The sequence below is a fragment of the Lolium perenne genome, chromosome 4 (assembly GCF_019359855.2).
Source record: "Lolium perenne isolate Kyuss_39 chromosome 4, Kyuss_2.0, whole genome shotgun sequence".
In the NCBI taxonomy this organism is placed as follows: domain Eukaryota; kingdom Viridiplantae; phylum Streptophyta; class Magnoliopsida; order Poales; family Poaceae; genus Lolium; species Lolium perenne.
Genome location: NC_067247.2, coordinates 349639834 through 349661615, shown reverse-complemented (window position 1 = coordinate 349661615; position 21782 = coordinate 349639834).

The window sequence follows — 21782 nt, the reverse complement described above, 5'->3', positions numbered from 1 at the left end:
CTTGATCTTGTCTACTCATTTTCGATCCAACGGCCGAAAGTGCATGTTACAGCACTGTTCATCGGTGACATGCCTATGGTATGACTGTAGTAGAAGTCAAGCCTGCAGAGTGATTAGTCGACATTATTAAACTGCATGTTTATAAATCTTGTAATCATCAATTGGCATGCACAGGGAAATCATTTATTTTTGATCTACGCTTTATTCCTTTTTGAGCTATCATCTACTTGCTACTACTAATTTGCCCTTCTACTGCTCTACTCAAAGTTCCATGATAAATCTCGTTAGCATTTTTTTCTAATGCATGCTAAAGATACTGTAGTAGAGTACAAAAAGGGCCGGAGAGAAAATATAGGCATCACCAGTGAACAATCAAACACCTCTCCTGTCTCCATCGATAACAATCAATTTTCTTATTCAGAACTTGATCCTACTGAACAAGAGTCTGAGGGAGACCTGAGTAAAGAGGATGACCTTGTCAAGCACCCTACTCCACCCCCCAAGGTGATTGCTCTCTCTTTTCATTGGCATTATTGTTGCATCTTCAATAACTGTGATGTATCTGTCCAACCCAGCCCAAGTTATAGCATTATCATCTGCTCAGTTAACACATAATAATAACATATGTTTCATCATGTCTTGGCTTGCTGTTCTTATGTTCCATAATTGTATCAAGCATGTATATGATTTTGTTGATTGAAGTATCGTTTATCTCTGGCAGGCATCAGGGACTTCACGTAAGGGCGTTTCAAATACCAACAAGGTGAAGAACATAGTTCAACAGGAAGATCAATATCTGACAGCTCACCTAAAAATAAAAAGGGTTCAAGCTGGTCATGTCAGATCACAAACAAATGCAAAGGAATGAGTAAAAAGAAGGTCTCAGACTCAGAGTCACTCTAATCTAGTTGAAAATGATGACCAGGCAAAAAAATATTGTAATGCGAAACACCAACATAAAAAGCTTCGACCTAACCCCACATCGGTTGGTCTAAAAGCTGTAGACGGAGCAAATACCAAACCACATGTTCCCACCCACCACATTTGCCAATCCAGCTTACCCAAGAACAATTCACAAGAGACCCGGTTTCAACAAAGAAAGTTGTCAACACCTAACTAATCACGATCGCCGTTGACATTTAGTCCTGCCAGAGACAACTTCTTCCTTAAAGATGATGGTGGGGCCGAATTAGGTACGTGTTCCCTTACATGCTCCGTTACATAAATACCTTGATAGCTTGATGTAATGCTTAAATTTGCAGTTCCACCACGACCAAGAAAACGAAGGGGGCCAACGACTTTGAAATCACTTAAAAATAAGATTGCCCGAATGGGAACAAGATTTCCCATCACATCAGTTATAGCAGGTATCAGAAGGCCACTGGATCCACAAGAATCATCTAATATAGCATCGATCACAGGCGTTTTTGTCAGGACTCAAATTCCTATCTTTCCATCATGGAAACAACACGTAAACACCCCTTCCCATTTTGAAGGTTTACTGCACATGTTACATGTAAGTCATTTTCGTAAACAATACCATGTTGCTCGTTCACATTCCCTCTAGCTTTCTGTTGGCTAGCTATCTAACACATGAACGGTTCCCATTGTTGTAAACAGACATGTCTTGAGTTTGATGATGACATGAAGAATGTAATCACTGTTATCAGGAGCATATTCTCTTCAGCGTTGCGCCAGGAGCGCCATAGGCTAAAGATGAGATACTTTGCTGGGAGGACTCTGATACGTCTCCGACGTATCGATAATTTCTTATGTTCCATGCCACATTATTGATGTTATCTACATGTTTTATGCACACTTTATGTCATATTCGTGCATTTTCTGGAACTAACCTATTAACAAGATGCCGAAGTGCCGATTCTTTGTTTTCTGCTGTTTTTGGTTTCAGAAATCCTAGTAAGGAAATATTCTCGGAATTGGACGAAATCAAAGCCCAGGGGCCTATTTTTCCACGAAGCTTCCAGAAGTCCGAAGACGAAACGAAGAGGGGCCACGGGGTGGCCAAACCCTAGGGCGGCGCGGCCCCACCCCTGGCCGCGCCGGCCTATGGTCTGGGCCCCCCGTGCCGCCTCTTGACCTACCCTTCCGCCTACTTAAAGCCTCCGTGACGAAACCCCCAGTACCGAGAGCCACGATACGGAAAACCTTCCAGAGACGCCGCCAACGCCGATCCCATCTCGGGGGATCCAGGAGATCGCCTCCGGCACCCTGCCGGAGAGGGGAATCATCTCCCGGAGGACTCTACGCCGCCATGGTTGCCTCCGGTGTGATGTGTGAGTAGTCTACCCCTGGACTATGGGTCCATAGCAGTAGCTAGATGGTTGTCTTCTCCCCATTGTGCTATCATTGTCGGATCTTGTGAGCTGCCTAACATGATCAAGATCATCTATCTGTAATTCTATATGTTGCGTTTGTTGGGATCCGATGAATAGAGAATACTTGTTATGTTGATTATCAAAGTTATATCTACGTGTTGTTTATGATCTTGCATGCTTTCCGTTACTAGTAGATGCTCTGGCCAAGTAGATGCTTGTAACTCCAAGAGGGAGTACTTATGCTCGATAGTGGGTTCATGCCTCGCATTGACACCGGGATGTGAGAAAGTTCTAAGGTTGTGTTGTGCTATTGCCACTAGGGATAAAACATTGATGCTATGTCTAAGGATGTAGTTGTTGATTACATTACGCACCATACTTAATGCAATTGTGTTGCTTTGCAACTTAATACTTTGGAGGGTTCGGATGATAACCTGAAGGTGGACTTTTTAGGCATAGATGCAGTTGGATGGCGGTCTATGTACTTTGTCGTAATGCCCAATTAAATCTCACTATACTCATCATGATATGTATGTGCATGGTCATGCCCTCTTTATTTGTCAATTGCCCAACTGTAATTTGTTCACCCAACATGCTGTTCGTCTTATGGGAGAGACACCTCTAGTGAACTGTGGACCCCGGTCCAATTCTCTTTACTGAAATACAATCTACTGCAATACTTGTTCTACTGTTTTCTGCAAACAATCATCTTCCACACAATACGGTTAATCCTTTGTTACAGCAAGCCGGTGAGATTGACAACCTCACTGTTTCGTTGGGGCAAAGTACTTTGGTTGTGTTGTGCAGGTTCCACGTTGGCGCCGGAATCCCTGGTGTTGCGCCGCACTACATCTCGCCGCCATCAACCTTCAACGTGCTTCTTGACTCCTACTGGTCCAATTAAACCTTGGTTTCTTACTGAGGGAAACTTGCCGCTGTGCGCATCACACCTTCCTCTTGGGGTTCCCAACGGACGTGCCAACCACACGCATCAAGCAAATTTCTGGCGCCGTTGCCGGGGAGATCAAGACACGCTGCAAGGGGAGTCTCCACTTCTCAATCTCTTTACTTTGTTTTTGTTTTGCTTAGTTTTATTTACTACTTTGTTTGCTGCACTAAATCAAAATACAAAAAAATTAGTTGCTAGTTTTACTTTATTTGCTATCTAGTTTGCTATATCAAAAACACAAAAAAAAATTAGTTACTTGCATTTACTTTATCTAGTTTGCTTTATCTACTGTTGCTAAAATGGCCAACCCTGAAAATACTAAGTTGTGTGACTTCACAACCACAAATAATAATGATTTCTTATGCACACCTATTGCTCCACCTGCTACTACAGCAGAATTCTTTGAAATTAAACCTGCTTCTTGAATCTTGTTATGCGAGAGCAATTTTCCAGTGTTAGTTCTGATGATGCTGCTGCCCATCTTAATAATTTTGTTGAACTATGTGAAATGCAAAAGTATAAAGATGTAGATGGTGATATTATTAAACTAAAATTGTTCCCTTTCTCATTAAGAGGAAGAGCTAAAGATTGGTTGCTATCTCTGCCTAAGAATAGTATTGATTCATGGACTAAATGCAAGGATGCTTTTATTGGTAGATATTATCCCCCTGCTAAAATTATATCTTTGAGGAGTAGCATAATGAATTTTAAACAATTAGATACTGAACATGTTGCTCAAGCTTGGGAAAGAATGAAATCTCTGGTTAAAAATTGCCCAACCCATGGACTGACTACTTGGATGATCATCCAAACCTTCTATGCAGGACTAAATTTTTCTTCACGGAATTTATTGGATTCAGCTGCTGGAGGTACCTTTATGTCCATCACTCTTGGTGAAGCAACAAAGCTTCTTGATAATATGATGATCAACTACTCTGAATGGCACACGGAAAGAGCTCCACAAGGTAAGAAGGTAAATTCTGTCGAAGAAACCTCTTCCTTGAATGATAAGATTGATGCTATTATGTCTATGCTTGTGAATGATAGGACTAATATTGATCCTAATAATGTTCCATTAGCTTCATTGGTTGCACAAGAAGAACATGTTGATGTAAACTTCATTAAAAATAATAATTTCAACAACAATGCTTACCGGAACAATTTTAGTAACAACTATAGGCCATATCCTTATAATAATGGCAACGGCTATGCTAATTCTTATGGGAATTCTTACAACAATAATAGGAGTTCACCCCCTGGACTTGAAGCCATGCTTAAAGAATTTATTAGTACACAAACTGCTTTTAACAAATCTGTTGAAGAAAAGCTTGGGAAAATTGATATACTTGCTTCTAAAGTCGATAGTCTTGTCATTGATGTTGATCTTTTGAAATCAAAAGTTTTGCCTAATGAGAATCATCATAATAAGATTGTTACTACAGCTAATGCCATCCAAGTTAGAATTAATGAGAATATAAGATTAATGGCTGAACTGCGTGCTAGGTGGGATAGAGAAGAAAATGAAAAACTAGCTAAAGAGAAGAATGTAGCTAAAGTTTGGACTATTACCACCACTAGTAATGTTAATGCTACACATGTTGCTGCACCTCCTACTAATACTAATAAAAGAATTGGTGTTAGAAATGTTTCCACTTCTAATGCAAAGCGAGAAACTGCACTGAAAGCGCTAAAGCTCATTAAAGCTGCTGTGATAAAGCTGCTGAAATTTTTTCCAACATTGGGGATGATGATCCCATTGCTTTAGATTATAATGGTTTGAATTTTGATGATTGCCACATCTCTGAAGTTATAAAGTTCTTGCAAAAACTTGCAAAAAGTCCTAATGCTAGTGCTATAAATTTGGCCTTTACACATCATATTACAAATGCTCTCATAAAAGCTAGAGAAGAGAAACTAGAGCGCGAAGCCTCTATTCCTAAAAAGCTAGAGGATGGTTGGGAGCCCATCATTAAGATGAAGGTTAAAGATTTTGATTGTAATGCTTTATGTGATCTTGGTGCAAGTATTTCTGTTATGCCTAAGAAAATTTATAATATGCTTGACTTGCCACCACTGAAAAATTGTTATTTGGATGTTAATCTTGCTGATCATTCTACAAAGAAACCTTTTGGGAAAGTTGATAATGTTCGCATTACCGTTAATAATAACCTTGTCCCCGTTGATTTTGTTGTCTTGGATATTGAATGCAATGCATCTTGTCCCATTATATTGGGAAGACCTTTTCTTCGAACTGTTGGTGCTATTATTGATATGAAGGAAGGTAATATAAAATATCAATTTCCTCTCAAGAAAGGTATGGAACACTTCCCTAGAAAGAGAATGAAGTTACCTTTTGATTCTATTATGAGAACAAATTATGATGTTGACACTTCGTCTCTTGATAATACTTGATACACACTTTCTGCGCCTAGCTGAAAGGCGTTAAAGAAAAGCGCTTATGGGAGACAACCCATGTTTTTACCTACAGTACTTTGTTTTTATTTTGTGTCTTGGAAGTTGTTTACTACTGTAGCAACCTCTCCTTATCTTAGTTTTGTGTTTTGTTGTGCCAAGTTAAGCCGTTGATAGAAAAGTAAGTACTAGATTTGGATTACTGCGCAGTTCCAGATTTCTTTGCTGTCACGAATCTGGGTCCACCTCCCTGTAGGTAGCTCAGAAAATTAAGCCAATTTACGTGCATGATCCTCAGATATGTACGCAACTTTCATTCAATTTGAGCATTTTCATTTGAGCAAGTCTGGTGCCATTTTAAAATTCGTCAATACGAACTGTTCTGTTTTGACAGATTCTGCCTTTTATTTCGCATTGCCTCTTTTGCTATGTTGGATGAATTTCTTTGATCCACTAATGTCCAGTAGCATTATGCAATGTCCAGAAGTGTTAAGAATAATTGTGTCACCTCTGAATATGTCAATTTATATTGTGCACTAACCCTCTAATGAGTTGTTTCGAGTTTAGTGTGGAGGAAGTTTTCAAGGATCAAGAGAGGAGTATGATGCAACATGATCAAGGAGAGTGAAAGCTCTAAGCTTGGGGATGCCCCGGTGGTGCACCCCTGCATATATTAAGAAGACTCAAGTGTCTAAGCTTGGGGATGCCCAAGGCATCCCCTTCTTCATCGACAACATTATCAGGTTCCTCCCCTGAAACTATATTTTTATTCCATCACATCTTATGTGCTTTTTCTTGGAGCGTCGGTTTGTTTTTGTTTTTTTTGTTTTGTTTGAATAAAATGGATCCTAGCATTCACTTTATGGGAGAGAGACACGCTCCGCTGTAGCATATGGACAAGTATGTCCTTGGTTTCTACTCATAGTATTCATGGCGAAGTTTCTCCTTCGTTAAATTGTTATATGGTTGGAATTGGAAAATGATACATGTAGTAATTACTATAAATGTCTTGGGTAATGTGATACTTGGCAATTGTTGTGCTCATGTTTAAGCTCTTGCATCATATGCTTTGCACTCATTAATGAAGAAATACATAGAGCATGCTAAAATTTGGTTTGCATATTTGGTTTCTCTAAGGTCTAGATAATTTCTAGTATTGAGTTTGAACAACAAGGAAGATGGTGTAGAGTCTTATAATGTTTTCAATATGTCTTTTATGTGAGTTTTGCTGCACCGGTTCATCCTTGTGTTTGTTTCAAATAACCTTGCTAGCCTAAACCTTGTATCGAGAGGGAATACTTCTCATGCATCCAAAATACTTGAGCCAACCACTATGCCATTTGTGTCCACCATACCTACCTACTACATGGTATTTCCCGCCATTCCAAAGTAAATTGCTTGAGTGCTACCTTTAAAATTCCATCATTCACCTTTGCAATATATAGCTCATGGGACAAATAGCTTAAAAACTATTGTGGTATTGAATATGTAATTATGCACTTTATCTCTTATTAAGTTGCTTGTTGTGCGATAACCATGTTCACTGGGGACGCCATCAACTATTCATTGTTGAATTTCATGTGAGTTGCTATGCATGTCCGTCTTGTCTGAAGTAAGAGAGATCTACCACCTTATGGTTAAGCATGCATATGTTAGAGAAGAACATTGGGCCGCTAACTAAAGCCATGATCCATGGTGGAAGTTTCAGTTTTGGACATATATCCTCAATCTCAAATGAGAAAATTATTAATTGTTGTTACATGCTTATGCATAAAAGAGGAGTCCATTATCTGTTGTCTATGTTGTCCCGGTATGGATGTCTAAGTTGAAGAATAATCAATAGCGAGAAATCCAATGCGAGCTTTCTCCTTAGACCTTTGTACAGGCGGCATAGAGGTACCCCTTTGTGACACTTGGTTAAAACAGTGCATTGTGATGATCCGGTAGTCCAAGCTAATTAGGACAAGGTGCGGGCACTATTAGTACACTATGCATGAGGCTTGCAACTTATAAGATATAATTTACATGATGCATATGCTTTATTACTACCGTTGACAAAATTGTTTCATGTTTTCAAAATCAAAGCTCTAGCACAAATATAGCAATCGATGCTTTTCCTCTATGGAGGACCATTCTTTTACTTTCAATGTTGAGTCAGTTCACCTATTTCTCTCCACCTCAAGAAGCAAACACTTGTGTGAACTATGCATTGATTCCTACATATTTGCTTATTGCATTTATTATATTACTCTATGTTGACAATATCCATGAGATATACATGTTACAAGTTGAAAGCAACCGCTGAAACTTAATCTTCCTTTGTGTTGCTTCAATGCCTTTACTATGAATTATTGCTTTATGAGTTAACTCTTATGCAAGACTTATTAATGCTTGTCTTGAAGTGCTATTCATGAAAAGTCTTTGCTTTATGGTTCACTTGTTTACTCATGTCATATACATTGTTTCGATCGCTGCATTCACTACATATGCTTTACAAATAGTATGATCAAGATTATGATGGCATGTCACTCCAGAAATTATCTGTGTTATCGTTTTACCTGCTCGGGACGAGCAGAACTAAGCTTGGGGATGCTGATACGTCTCCGACGTATCGATAATTTCTTATGTTCCATGCCACATTATTGATGTTATCTACATGTTTTATGCACACTTTATGTCATATTCGTGCATTTTCTGGAACTAACCTATTAACAAGATGCCGAAGTGCCGATTCTTTGTTTCTTTGTTTTTGGTTTCAGAAATCCTAGTAAGGAAATATTCTCGGAATTGGACGAAATCAAAGCCCAGGGGCCTATTTTTCCACGAAGCTTCCAGAAGTCCGAAGACGAAACGAAGAGGGGCCACGGGGTGGCCAAACCCTAGGGCGGCGCGGCCCCACCCCTGGCGGAGAGCCACGATACGGAAAACCTTCCAGAGACGCCGCCAACGCCGATCCCATCTCGGGGGATCCAGGAGATCGCCTCCGGCACCCTGCCGGAGAGGGGAATCATCTCCCGGAGGACTCTACGCCGCCATGGTCGCCTCCGGTGTGATGTGTGAGTAGTCTACCCCTGGACTATGGGTCCATAGCAGTAGCTAGATGGTTGTCTTCTCCCCATTGTGCTATCATTGTCGGATCTTGTGAGCTGCCTAACATGATCAAGATCATCTATCTGTAATTCTATATGTTGCGTTTGTTGGGATCCGATGAATAGAGAATACTTGTTATGTTGATTATCAAAGTTATATCTACGTGTTGTTTATGATCTTGCATGCTTTCCGTTACTAGTAGATGCTCTGGCCAAGTAGATGCTTGTAACTCCAAGAGGGAGTACTTATGCTCGATAGTGGGTTCATGCTGCATTGACACCGGGACGTGTGACAGAAAGTTCTAAGGTTGTGTTGTGCTATTGCCACTAGGGATAAAACATTGATGCTATGTCTAAGGATGTAGTTGTTGATTACATTACGCACCATACTTAATGCAATTGTCTGTTGCTTTGCAACTTAATACTGGAGGGGGTTCGGATGATAACCTGAAGGTGGACTTTTTAGGCATAGATGCAGTTGGATGGCGGTCTATGTACTTTGTCGTAATGCCCAATTAAATATCACTATACTCATCATGATATGTATGTGCATGGTCATGCCCTCTTTATTTGTCAATTGCCCAACTGTAATTTGTTCACCCAACATGCTGTTCGTCTTATGGGAGAGACACCTCTAGTGAACTGTGGACCCCGGTCCAATTCTCTTTACTGAAATACAATCTACTGCAATACTTGTTCTACTGTTTTCTGCAAACAATCATCTTCCACACAATACGGTTAATCCTTTGTTACAGCAAGCCGGTGAGATTGACAACCTCACTGTTTCGTTGGGGCAAAGTACTTTGGTTGTGTTGTGCAGGTTCCACGTTGGCGCCGGAATCCCTGGTGTTGCGCCGCACTACATCTCGCCGCCATCAACCTTCAACGTGCTTCTTGACTCCTACTGGTCCGATTAAACCTTGGTTTCTTACTGAGGGAAACTTGCCGCTGTGCGCATCACACCTTCCTCTTGGGGTTCCCAACGGACGTGCCAACCACACGCATCAGACTCCTAGCGATATTCCAACAACCTCTCCTATACTGCAGATGACTGATGATCAATGGTGTGATCTTGTTGAGTATTGGTCTGCTCAAAAGAATTTGGTATGTTCTGTGAAGACAGTGAGACAAGATCACATTACTGATTCCTTTTTAAGCATGTGTCTCACAAGTCTTCATTTGTAGTTCATCGCTCGAAGTAACATGCGTGCTCGTAATAATGTACGTTTACAACAGCGTACAAGATCTCGTAGCTTGATTGGACACCTCTACTGTATGGTAAGGAATGTTATCTGTACAACTATATTTAAATTAGTAAATCATTTAGAATTTATAGATGCACAATATACATCGTAAATTGATGTCTCTGTTTTTTTTTTTTGTTTTTTGAAAACTTTCAATTGTCGCATGTCGGCATGTGACGTGGTTGTGAAACTAATTTATATTTTCTCTTGCGAAAATATCAGAAGGCAAGGCAAGCATACTGTGAGAGTACAGACAGAGAGATGAGTCTACTTGAGCAATTCAAGGTGTGCCAGACGAGCAGAAATGGTTTGACTGGACATTTTGCACAGAGTGTTATTGTAAGTATTCTCTACTAATGTCGCTTATGGTTTTCAATTGTATGCAGAAATATCTTGTCATATTTGTCAAGCTTCATGCACTAGCCAACACAACCAAATGTCCGAACTGGTGGAAAGGGCTAGTACAATTCACTTATATACTTCTCAGCAATATCATGCACATTACGAATTCTACACATGGATCCATGCATATTTTTATAGTCCTGCTATTACGTGTTAGCAATAGAAGACATGTCAATATGATGTAACATGCTCTTACTAAAATGTATATGCGGTAATCAGCCATGCCAGTTTGTAGGATTATTGGAGGTAGTTCATACACATGTCTTCACATTATAATCTCTTCTCTTACACATGTGTAACAACTGAAAACTCCTCAGTCTGACATGAAAGTGGAGCTGGCAAAACCAAAGAAAGATGGTATAGAAAAAACCCAGGAAGAATGTCTGAATTTATTTTCCAAGGTACTACAATGTCATGGTATAGCCAACAACACATTTCTGCGTAATGCTGGGTTCACAACTAATTTGTCGAGGTCCAAGTCCAAGTCAAAGCCCAAGCGCAGGTTGAGGTCCAAGTCATTGTCTTTTTATGTTCTCGAGGAACTACTCAAAGAGGAACGAGCAATAGTGGCTGCACAAAGAGTAGTCATCCACCGTATAAGCTGCAGGATTAGAAGCAAGTCAAGCCCACTGGCAACATCCCGAGAAAGTGTGGGAGATGCTGAATACCACAAGTGAACACCGATCAAAGGTGTCCCTTGGATGTGTGACAGGGTTTGTGATGCTGAACTATTTTGTTGGTGCTTCTATCTGCACTTGTTATGTACCTGGTGGTTGTTTCCTTGGTGATGTGGATTAAATGAAAACTGAATGGATTGGATGCACCAATATTTAATCAAGGTTTAATCTGATTTGTAGTATTTTTTATATTGCGCTGCATGGGAAAAGTATAACTATTAGTTGGCCCATTGGTGACCATTTTCATACATTATTTTAGTTGATGGGTCCTTGTCCTTGTATCCCTGAAAGGAGGCAGTACTACAGTAAGCTACCAATTTTTCTAGTACAGTATTTTTTTAGCGCCAGCTAAATTGAAAATATCTGTCAAGCGCTACAATCTCCCTCCAATAAAATCCAAAATATTCGCTACGCGTTTTTAAATTTAAGTTTTTTTAGGAGATAGTACATGGGAACTGATTTTGGTTGTGATTATGACTTGATGTGACCGTATAGTAGTGTCATGCGCATGCGGGAGTGATGTTTTGAAACATAGGAGCATATGCTCCCTCCATTTTGAAATGCATCTTACACATATTTTGAATTTCAAAAAAAAATGAAACAAAAAATTCGCATGTACATCTTCTCGTGCTACGCCCTTACAAAGTTGCGACTTGTCATGTGACGTGTGTAAAAAGATAAAATACAGTACTAAAAATAATGCTTTTCACAAGATAAGTTTTCTCTTTTTTACATAGACCACAAAAAATATTGGTTTTTCGTGAAACTTGACGAACGAACATATATTATGAATATGTACATGTAAAATTTTTTGCTAATTTTTTCGACATTAATTTTAAAATATGATTTTTTTGGTAGAGGGAGCATATGCACCCGGGAGCCAAATTGAATTTCCGCATGCATATGACACTACTCTATGTTACTACCTTCATAATGCATAGTAACTTAGATGTAGTACTATCATGCATGATTGTTTTAGTTAGTATGTAGACTCATTCTATCTTGAAAAGTGTTATGGTAACATAGCTAGTTACCACAACCAGTTCTATGTTAATACTCCTTAGTTACTCCCACTATGAGTAGTCTAAGTAGCATGGTCTACCCCGGAAGTAGATCCTCTAACGTGCAACAGACAAGTCGGGTAAGCTACACCTCTCTAATTTTCCTTCTCCACATCTACATGATTAAGTCTAATTTGATCTAAATTAACTTCCATAATATATGTAAGCCATATGCATTTACGATAATTAGTAACAATCAAAATTATGACTATCTTTTTTTAATATTTATACGATTTTTTATACAGTAAAAATATACAGTGATTGCTACAGTAAATACGTATAGTATTTGTTACATTTTCCTGATTTTTCTTCTACGTTTTGCACTACTTAAGCACTGTGCTTACCTGACTTGTCATCTCTACGTTAGAGGATATGGTTCCGGTCTACCCCTGGCCTTATATTACAATCACGAGTATATTACTTGGACCATCTGTACAACATACTTTTGTTGCTCCTTGCAAAAAAAAAATTACTTTTGTTGCGACTGGATTATTAATAAAGGCCGTGTGCATCACCACGATGCAGAGGCTGGGGTCATATCCCCTTTTCGAAGAAAAAAAATTACTTAGACCATAGCCTTATTCAAAATCAATTCTTAGTCAAGCTACAAAATCTCCTAGTACCAATCCCGAAATATTTCAGAAGGGCTTTTCAAAATTGATTTTCAAGATATATCATGATTATGATCGTGGTAACCGATTTTCAACGTGATGATGACTTGATGTGACACTTGGCCGTACTAGTACGGTCTCATATTTTTGTATTACTTGGACTGTAGCCAAATTCGAAATCTCATTCCAGCGGCAAAACTTCCCGCCCGAAAAATACAAATATTTCACATGCCTCTAACTTCCCATTCTACCCTCGTAAAGATGACAACAATGTCCATGCATAAGTCGGTTGGTGGGGGGTCTACCCATCATTTTTTTCGATCACCACCTCCCTAGCTCCAAAACTCCCCGAAAAAAAATTCATTTCCCTCACTCTCTCCTCTGAGACCACCCACCGGAACTTCCCAAGTCCCTCTCTCTCCCACCTCCACGACCACCGCACCGGAACATCCCCGCTGGACTTCCCTGGCCTACCCGAGGCCTCGCGATCCTCGTCATCCCATCTGCCGGAGCCGCTTCATCGACGCCGTCATCAACCGGACTGGATCATCCCCGCCGAACCTCGAAACCATATACTCATCCAGCAGTCTACCGCAGTCGCTTCAGCTGCGGTATCATCCACCCCACCGGAGCCGCTTCGCCGGATCCATCGTCCACCGCATCGGATCTAGCTCACCGACACCGCTGTGCATGAACCGGACCTGCTTCACCGGCGCCTTGCATGATCTAAACTCTTCTACTGTCGCTTTTCTATTGCTTGCCTGCAAGTTCTTGTTTAATCTTGGGGGAACCTGTTTGTGCTAACGACGCGCCGTTACGTTTTTGCAGATGAGATGAGTAATCATGAAGTGTAATGGCCGTCTCTCCAACCCCAAGTAGCACATGTAGCGTACTTCATCACCGGATCTATCAACCCCAGGAAGATCTGCTGTGACTCCCACAGAGTGCTTCTCCTAATGTAAGTCCCTTGTTTTAGCGACATGTTCTGGGTTCAGATGCTTGTTTGTCTGAAGCTCTTTTAGTTCATTCCTAGCTATGACCATAACACATTGCTATTTTCTACTTCATTGCTAACTTTAAGCGATTGAACATTTTGGTTTGCATTCCCTGCTCTGTAGATGTAGCCATCATAACTTCTATCTTGCTCAGTCGTTGTTACAAAAATTATAGGTATTATAGTAACATCCTGCTATTATTTAGTTCATGGACAATTTTAAGTAATTGCACATGTTGGTTCGCATTCCCTGCTCTATAGCTTTTGGCATCGTAACTTCTATATTTGGTTTACATTCCCTGCTCTGTAGATCTAGCCATCATAACTTTATCTTGCTCAGTCGTTGTTACAAAAATTATGGCCTGCTACTATGTTGTTTGTGCCAATTTTTTACTCCATGAACATGTTGGCTTGCATTCCCTGTACTACAGGTGATGCCATTGTTTTGTATCTAGTTCATTGTAAGCTAACAAAGTAAGGACTTAGTTTGGCATGCTATCACTCTGCTATCTAGCCTGTAGTACAAATAAACTTGTCATACTACTAGATAATAATTTTGCGTGCCATCTTGTTCTTCAAAAGCTGCATTATTGACTTGTTTCTCTGACTTGGCATGACGCTCACATATGGAAAGCTGAATATATTGGTTTGCATTCCCTCTTATACAAGTTCACATGTGATCCCACTATATTCTGTATCTGGTCCATCCTAAGCTCCAGCATTAACTATCCTCTATGTGTTGCTCATTACAAGTTTATATCCCGAAACATCTTGATTTGCATCCCCTTCACTATAAGTTCAGGAGTATTATTTAGTTCACGGCCAAAATGAAGTAATTGCACTTGGCACATGTTGGTTCACATTCCCTCCTCTTTAGCTTTTGCCATCGTAACTTCTATTTTTGGTTTACATTCCCTGCTCTGTAGATATAGCCATCATAACTTCATCTTGCTCAGTCGTTGTTACAAAATTTATAGCCTGCTACTATGTTGTTCATGCCAATTTTGTACTCCCTGAACATGTTGGTTTGCATGGGACTCGACAGTAGTAAGTCTGCTGTTTCATTCTAACATGCTCTGTTATATTAGCTGTTGGTATGCGGTATGCACTCTTTGTTTGCTTATTGTGCGCATTACAATGATCTTGTTATAACGACGAAATGATGAGTTCCAAATTCTTTGGCAAACAATATTGCAGTGTCTTTGCGTTTCCATAGTTGCTGTCTTAACTTGTAATGTCTTTGTTTCAGATATAGGTGCTGCATGGACAACTTAAAAGATTGCCGGATCGCTTCATTGTATTGCTAGGTTTAATTACCATTCAATTTCTCTGGGTTCTGTAATATTTTTTCAAAGCCTTGCAGCTGATGTAATATTTAGTTAGTTTTTATAGTTCTTTCGCGCATTTTTTCTTTGGTGCTTGTGGTAAGTGAGGCTATCCGACAGAAATCAATGCTGCGTAAATATTCTCAGTATCTAAATCACGAATTCCCATCCCTTAAACGGCCCAATTAAGCGAAATCACATATGTGCCGGCCCGCAAAATCCTAAAGCGCCTATTCCGCCGGCATATAAACAGCAACTAAACGCGCTAGCCCACTTACTTATTGGGCCAGCCCACTTGATTTACGGTGGACCCCACACTCTAATTGGGTCGGCCCACTTGCTTGAAGGTGGACCCCACCCACTACTGGGCCGGCCCACTATCTTGTTGGGCCGGCCCACTTGCTATATGATGGACCCCACATACTAAACGGGTCGGCCCTTTAGCAGGAAAGTGGGACCCACCTGTGTTTTGACCCGGCCCACTATCTTGTTGGACCGGCCCAATTGCTATATGGTGGACCCCACATACTAAATGGGCCAGCCCTTTAACTGGAAAGTGGGACCCACCTATGTTTTGGCCCGGACCACTATCTTGTTGGGCCGGCCACCTTGCTATATGGTGGGCCCCACATACTAAATGGGCTGGCCCTTTAACAGGAAAGTGGGACCCACCTGTGCTTTTGGCCCGGCCCACTGGCTTGTTGGGCCAGCCCATTTGATGAAATGTGGACCCCACGTACTAAATGGGCCGGCCCGATAGCAGGAAAGTGGGACCCACATGCTAATTGGGCCGGCCCAATAACTTCTTGGGCCGGCCCAGTTGCTTTAATGTGGACCCCACTTTGTAAATGGGCCGGCCCGATACCAGGAAAGTGGGTCCCACATGTCTTATGGGCCGGCCCTTTTGCCTGTTGACCGGTCAATCGAGTGCATTCGGCCCGGCCCACATGCTTAGTGGGCCGGCCCATTAAAGTTTTGACCAGTCAACCTTAGAGGTTAGGCCCGGCCCACGTAACTAATGGACCAGCCCAGCTATATAGTTGACCGGTCAAACTAAGTCAGCTGGCCCGGCCCGCAAACTTAATGGGCCGGCCCGCTTAAGACGTGGCAGGCCTCGTGTGGGCCTACCATCTACCACGGGGTTTCAGCCGGTTAACGCCGTTAATCGCCGATTAACTGTCGCACGTGTCAGTTTGCATGACGTCAGCAGTCAACGGGCTCCCGGAAACACTTGGGCAACGGTCCGATTTTCCGTGGCGGAAGGGCGCCCAAGCGCGACGGACCGAAAAAATCGTCGTAGGACTTTGCCTGACGCAGTTTCCACAACAGAACCCATATCGTCGGGTTAGGCCCATAGGCGACGAAAAATACCCCTTAGCGGACGATTTTGAGACGTTGTCTATCAGAACTTTTCTTGTAGTGACATGTGGTGCCAATGGATATTGATGAAGGAAACCCGAGGGCTATGCCGGTACACTCGGGGACTGCTCCGGCAAACCCGGGGACTTCTCCGGTAAGCTCTGGGACTGCGACGCCCATACCGGAAGAAGCGATGCTTGTGGACAGCATGGAGATAGATGCGCCAGTGTTTGTGGTTAGAGAAGCACCATCGTGGGTTAAACCTATTAAGGAATTCCTGATCAACGGCACCTTGCCGGCTGACGAAACTGAGTCAAGGAGGATCCACCGGAGAGCCAAAGCATACACCTTCATCAATGGCGAGGTGTACAAAAGAAGTGTTACCGGTGTCCTTCAAAGATGTGTGGAACCGGAAGAAGGAAAGGAGATGCTGGCAGAGATTCACCAAGGGGAATGTGGGCACCACGCTTCATCGAGGGCGTTGGTAGCAAAAGTATTCCTGTTGGGGGGATGACCCCCGGTATGCCAAAGGCATGCCAAACCGGATGGTTTGAGCCATCAAGATACCGGTTTAATGTTCATACCGGAGCACAAGATAAGCGTTTGGCTAAGCGGGGCTAAGTCGGTATCCTCAGGAGAGGTATACCGGAACCGAATAGGAAAGACACCGGGCTACCGGAAAGCAGAGCAAGTCGGCAGGACTGGTCAAAGATCCTCTCCAAAGCTAGAAGACAAAGATGAGCTAAGCAAAGTAGCTTTAAATGAAGGGCTGACGATAAAGAGAAGGATGACGATGAAAGAAGCCGGAGGACGTCAGCATCCCTGATTAAAGGAGACCCCGGTCTCATCTATGATTAAAGTAGCTTTGTAAAGTAGCTTTGTAAAGTAGTTTGTCTAGTCAAAGATACCATTAGGGTTTCTTGCCCTGTAAGCCACCCTCTCCCCTATATAAGGAGAGGGGGCAGCCCTCCTCACGGGCGACGCACGGAACACAGAGGGAGAGATTCTGTAAACACAAACCTGTAACCTGTGAAAATCAATGAAGAAAGTGATCTAGAGCGAGTTCTTCCTTGTGTCTTTCTTCTTCAACCTCTTGCCTCGGCTAAGTTCTTGAGGAAACCATCCGGAAGTTCATCCCATCTGATCACAAACCCTCCCCCGAATCCTCTAGCGTCTATTCGGCCCCAACTTAAGCCATCCTATGGCATCTGTCTGTTCACCACGACGACAGTTGGCGCCCACCGTGGGGCATGAAGTGGCGCTTGCAGGAGTTCATATTCGGGCGGGCATCCTTGAGGTCGCCGGCGAGCGTACGGTGTCCGCGCTCGTGCAGCGCATCTACGACATGGACTTCATCAACAACAACGCGGGCTGCTTCGCCAACGGCGGCATTTTCCCCAAGAATGGCCGCACCATCGAGTTCGGCAGCCACCGCGTCTACTTCGGCACCGTCCCTGTGCGCCAGCGCCTCTCGCCGGTGCTGGTGGCACCGGACCCGCCAAGGTGGCTCTGTGCTGGCCGCGCCGCCGGCAGCGTCGAGGTAATGATGACCGGTGTGATTGGTGCAGGCAAAGAAGCTGTGGATGAAGGTGTTGGTCGTGCGGTTTCGACCCGTGCGGCCAAGCCACCGCTGGAGCGCGACGCTGGTGCTGCGGGAGCATCTTCCGCACCACCGGCAACACCACTCCAAGCGGCGATGAACGTGCTGGCAACGCCCATCGCGCAGAACATCGACCCGGCAGCGGCTCAAGCGGAGCTGGAGGCACAACGCCAGAAGCTGCTCGCGAACGGCGCCGACATCGTCCGGGCGCAGCGTGGGCTGAACCTAACCCTACGTGAGTATAACGCTGCCCATGGCTTTGCTTCTATTAGCGCTCATGCTGCTAGGATACCGGAGAACCGGCTTAAAGCTCGCAACCTAGATCAGGATTTGCGCAAGGAAGTTCTTGCCGGCAAAAGTGCCTCTGCATCTGTTAGCATCGTGGAAAAACCTAAGTATAGTAGCTCGGATAAAACTATAAAAGCTGCTAAAGCTGCAGTAGAGCTATGTGAATCGCTTTCCGGAGATGCTTTGGCAAAACAGCAAGAGTGTGTTAGAGAGCTGCTGGAAACTATCGAGCAGCAGAATGCTGAGCAGCTGGCTAAGCTGAACAAGGCCGCGGCCTCAAAATCCGCGCGTTCAACAAAGAATGCCGGAAGCAAGTCCCATGGGCAGGCATCGTCCCCCCACCCGGACAGAAGAAGAGAAAAAGAGATGAACGCACAGCAGATGACTGTGTACGATCCGGTTCTTGCCGGAAAACAACAAGCCGGGCAACACGATGCCGGTAGAAAAAGCCAAGGAGTAGGTCGAGGCTACGCCAGAGGAGGCTATGCCGGAAACAATCATGCCGGTAGATATGAAACCGGGCAAAATTATCGAGCTGCAAGGGCAGCGTATGAGGAAATGCCACCACCAAGGTACCGGCAGGCAAGAGCCGCGGAACCGGAAAGATACGGAGAGGGAGATTCCGAAGTAGAACGAACAAGAGTCTACCGGAACCCCTTGGGGAACGCCTGGGGGAAAGATGTTTGCCAGACCAGGATGCGAGGCACAGGCTGGACAGGGTACATCTTTCCGAAATGATCGAATCTGAGGGTCCTCCTGGCCCGAAATGTTTTGGCCCACGGATCATGGGAGAAGAGCCACCGGTACGCAATTTCCAGCTGCCCCGGGACACAAAAACGTATGATGGCACGACCAAGCCAGAAGATTTGCTGGCGGACTATATCACAACTGTTTATGTAGCTGGTGGTGGAGTAAACCGACGTTGGGCGGTGAGAATCATACCGTCCTACCTGGTAGGCCCTGCACGGATTTGGCTTAACAACTTGCCGGCAGGAAGCATTAACGGATGGCTGGACTTTGAGGAAGCCTTCGTGAACAACTTCAGTAGCACGTACAAGAGGCCAAACCGGCCCCAACAGCTCGCTTTATGCCAGCAACGTGCCGGTGAGACAGACAGGGATTATCTTACCCGATGGAACTCAACAAGAAACACGTGTGAAGGAGTGATTGAAGCACAAGCAATTGCTTGGTTCAGTCAAGGATGCCGGAGAGGATCACCGTTGTGGCAAAAGCTGCAGAGAAGCATGCCAGCAACCTTGGCAGAAATGATACGTGTGGCGGATAGCTATGCATTGGGAGACCCATTGCAACCAGTAGTACAAGCTGAGCCGGAGCAGTCAAACCCGCCTCAGCAGCGACAGGAACAATACCGGGACAACCGGAATAACAAGAGAAGGGAAGGTTTCCCGGATCGAAGGTACACTCCGCAGCACGTTGCTGCCGTGCAAGAAAATTATGATGCCGGCGGCAGCCAAAGGCAAAAAAACCGGATCGCAGCCATGGGCGGGTCCTAAAAAGCAGTGGGTCGAAAAGAAGCCCTGGGGCCAGAAAAAGAATTGGCAGGAACCCGTAAAATACACCATGGAAGCCGCCATGGATCAACCTTGCCGGTGGCACATGCCGAACCCGGATCACCCGTCAAACCACCTGACGAAGGATTGTTCTTGGACCAAGTACTTGATGCAAAAGGGAGCAGTAAAGGACGCGCAGGCACAAGGGTGCTCAACAGTATTGCCGCCATCGCAAGATATGCTGCGTCAGCAACAACTACCACCACCGCCACCACTCACCGGAGCAAATGCTTTACCGGTACAGCCTCAGCCAGAGAGGCAACGATACCAGCAAGTTAACCGGGTGGAGCAAAACAATGATCAACCACCTCCACCGGCACCTTTAGGCCGGAATATTTACGAGGCCCCGCATCTGTGCTGTGTTGTCTTCGTCACTGAGCCGACAGACAGGCAAAGTGTTCATCGCCGCTCCATGGAGGTAAACGCCGTGATGCCGGCAGTTCCCAGATACATGCTGTGGTCAGATCAGGAAATTACCTGGTCATTCAAGGATCACCCCAAAATCATGCCAAGTCCGGGTGGATACGCTCTTGTTGTGGACCCAATCATGAAAGGGCCGCAAACTAGAGTAAAATTCAGCAAGGTGCTGGTAGACAACGGCAGCAGCATAAACATCATGTACAAGCATACCATGCATACGCTGGGCATAACAGAAAACATGCTTCAGCCAACGCGTACAACGTTCCACGGAATCGTTCCGGGCTTGTCCTGCGCTCCGGTAGGAAAAGTTCGGGTGGACGTATCGTTTGGAGGACGTGACAATTGCCGGGTTGAAAATGTTGAGTTTGAGGTGGTGGACCTAGACAGTCCTTACCATGCGTTGCTAGGAAGACCAGCATTGGCAGCTTTCATGGCTACGACTCATACAGCTTACCTCAAGATGAAGATGCCGGCACCTCGTGGACCCTTAAATGTGGTAGGGAACTATAAGGTCTCACTGGAAACAGCATCTGCCGGATCAAACCTAGCGGAATCGCTGGTGATCGCGGAGGAAAAAAGAAGAATGCAAACCGCGGTTGCGCTGGCTCAGTCCTCACAGTTAAGCTTAGCGGCAATGAGTGGAAGCTTGGGCTCACCGGTATTCAAGCCGACAAATGAAACAAAGGACATTGTGCTGGATCTGGCTTACCCAGAGCGCACCGTTCGCATCAGTGCCGGACTCGATCAAGCATAGGTAAACGCGCTCATCAGCTTCCTCCGTGAGAAGCGGAATATCTTTGCCTGGTCAACTGATGACTTGGTGGGTGTTCCGAGGGAGCTGGCTGAGCACTCTTTAAATGTCCGGAAAGACGCTAAGCCGGTGTGGCAACCCTTGCGCCGGTTCGCTGAAGATAGGAGGAAGATTATTGGAGAAGAAGTGACCAAACTGCTCGTTGCCGGATGCATTGTGGAGGTCACGCACACAGAGTGGCTGGCCAATCCGGTAATGGTCGAAAAGAAAAAAGATGAGAACCTGGAGGCAAAAGCTCCAAAGGTATGGCGCATATGCATCGACTACACCAACCTAAACAAGGCTTGCCCAAGAGATCCTTTCCCTTTGCTGCGGATCGATCAAGTGATTGATTCAACTGCTGGGTGTGAGTTGTTGTCCTTTCTGGATGCGTATTCCGGTTTCCACCAAATTCCCTTGAAAAAGGAAGATCAAATAAAAACTGCGTTCATTACCCCGCATGGGGCTTATTGCTATGTCACTATGCCCTTTGGTTTGTGCAACGCTGGTGCAACGTACCAGCGCTGTATGCAGAAATGCTTGTTTGATCAAATCGGAAAGAATGTGCAAGTCTATGTAGACGACATTGTGATAAAAACTAAGGTAAAGAACACCTTAATCAGTGACATCCGGCAAACATTCGATAACCTAAGA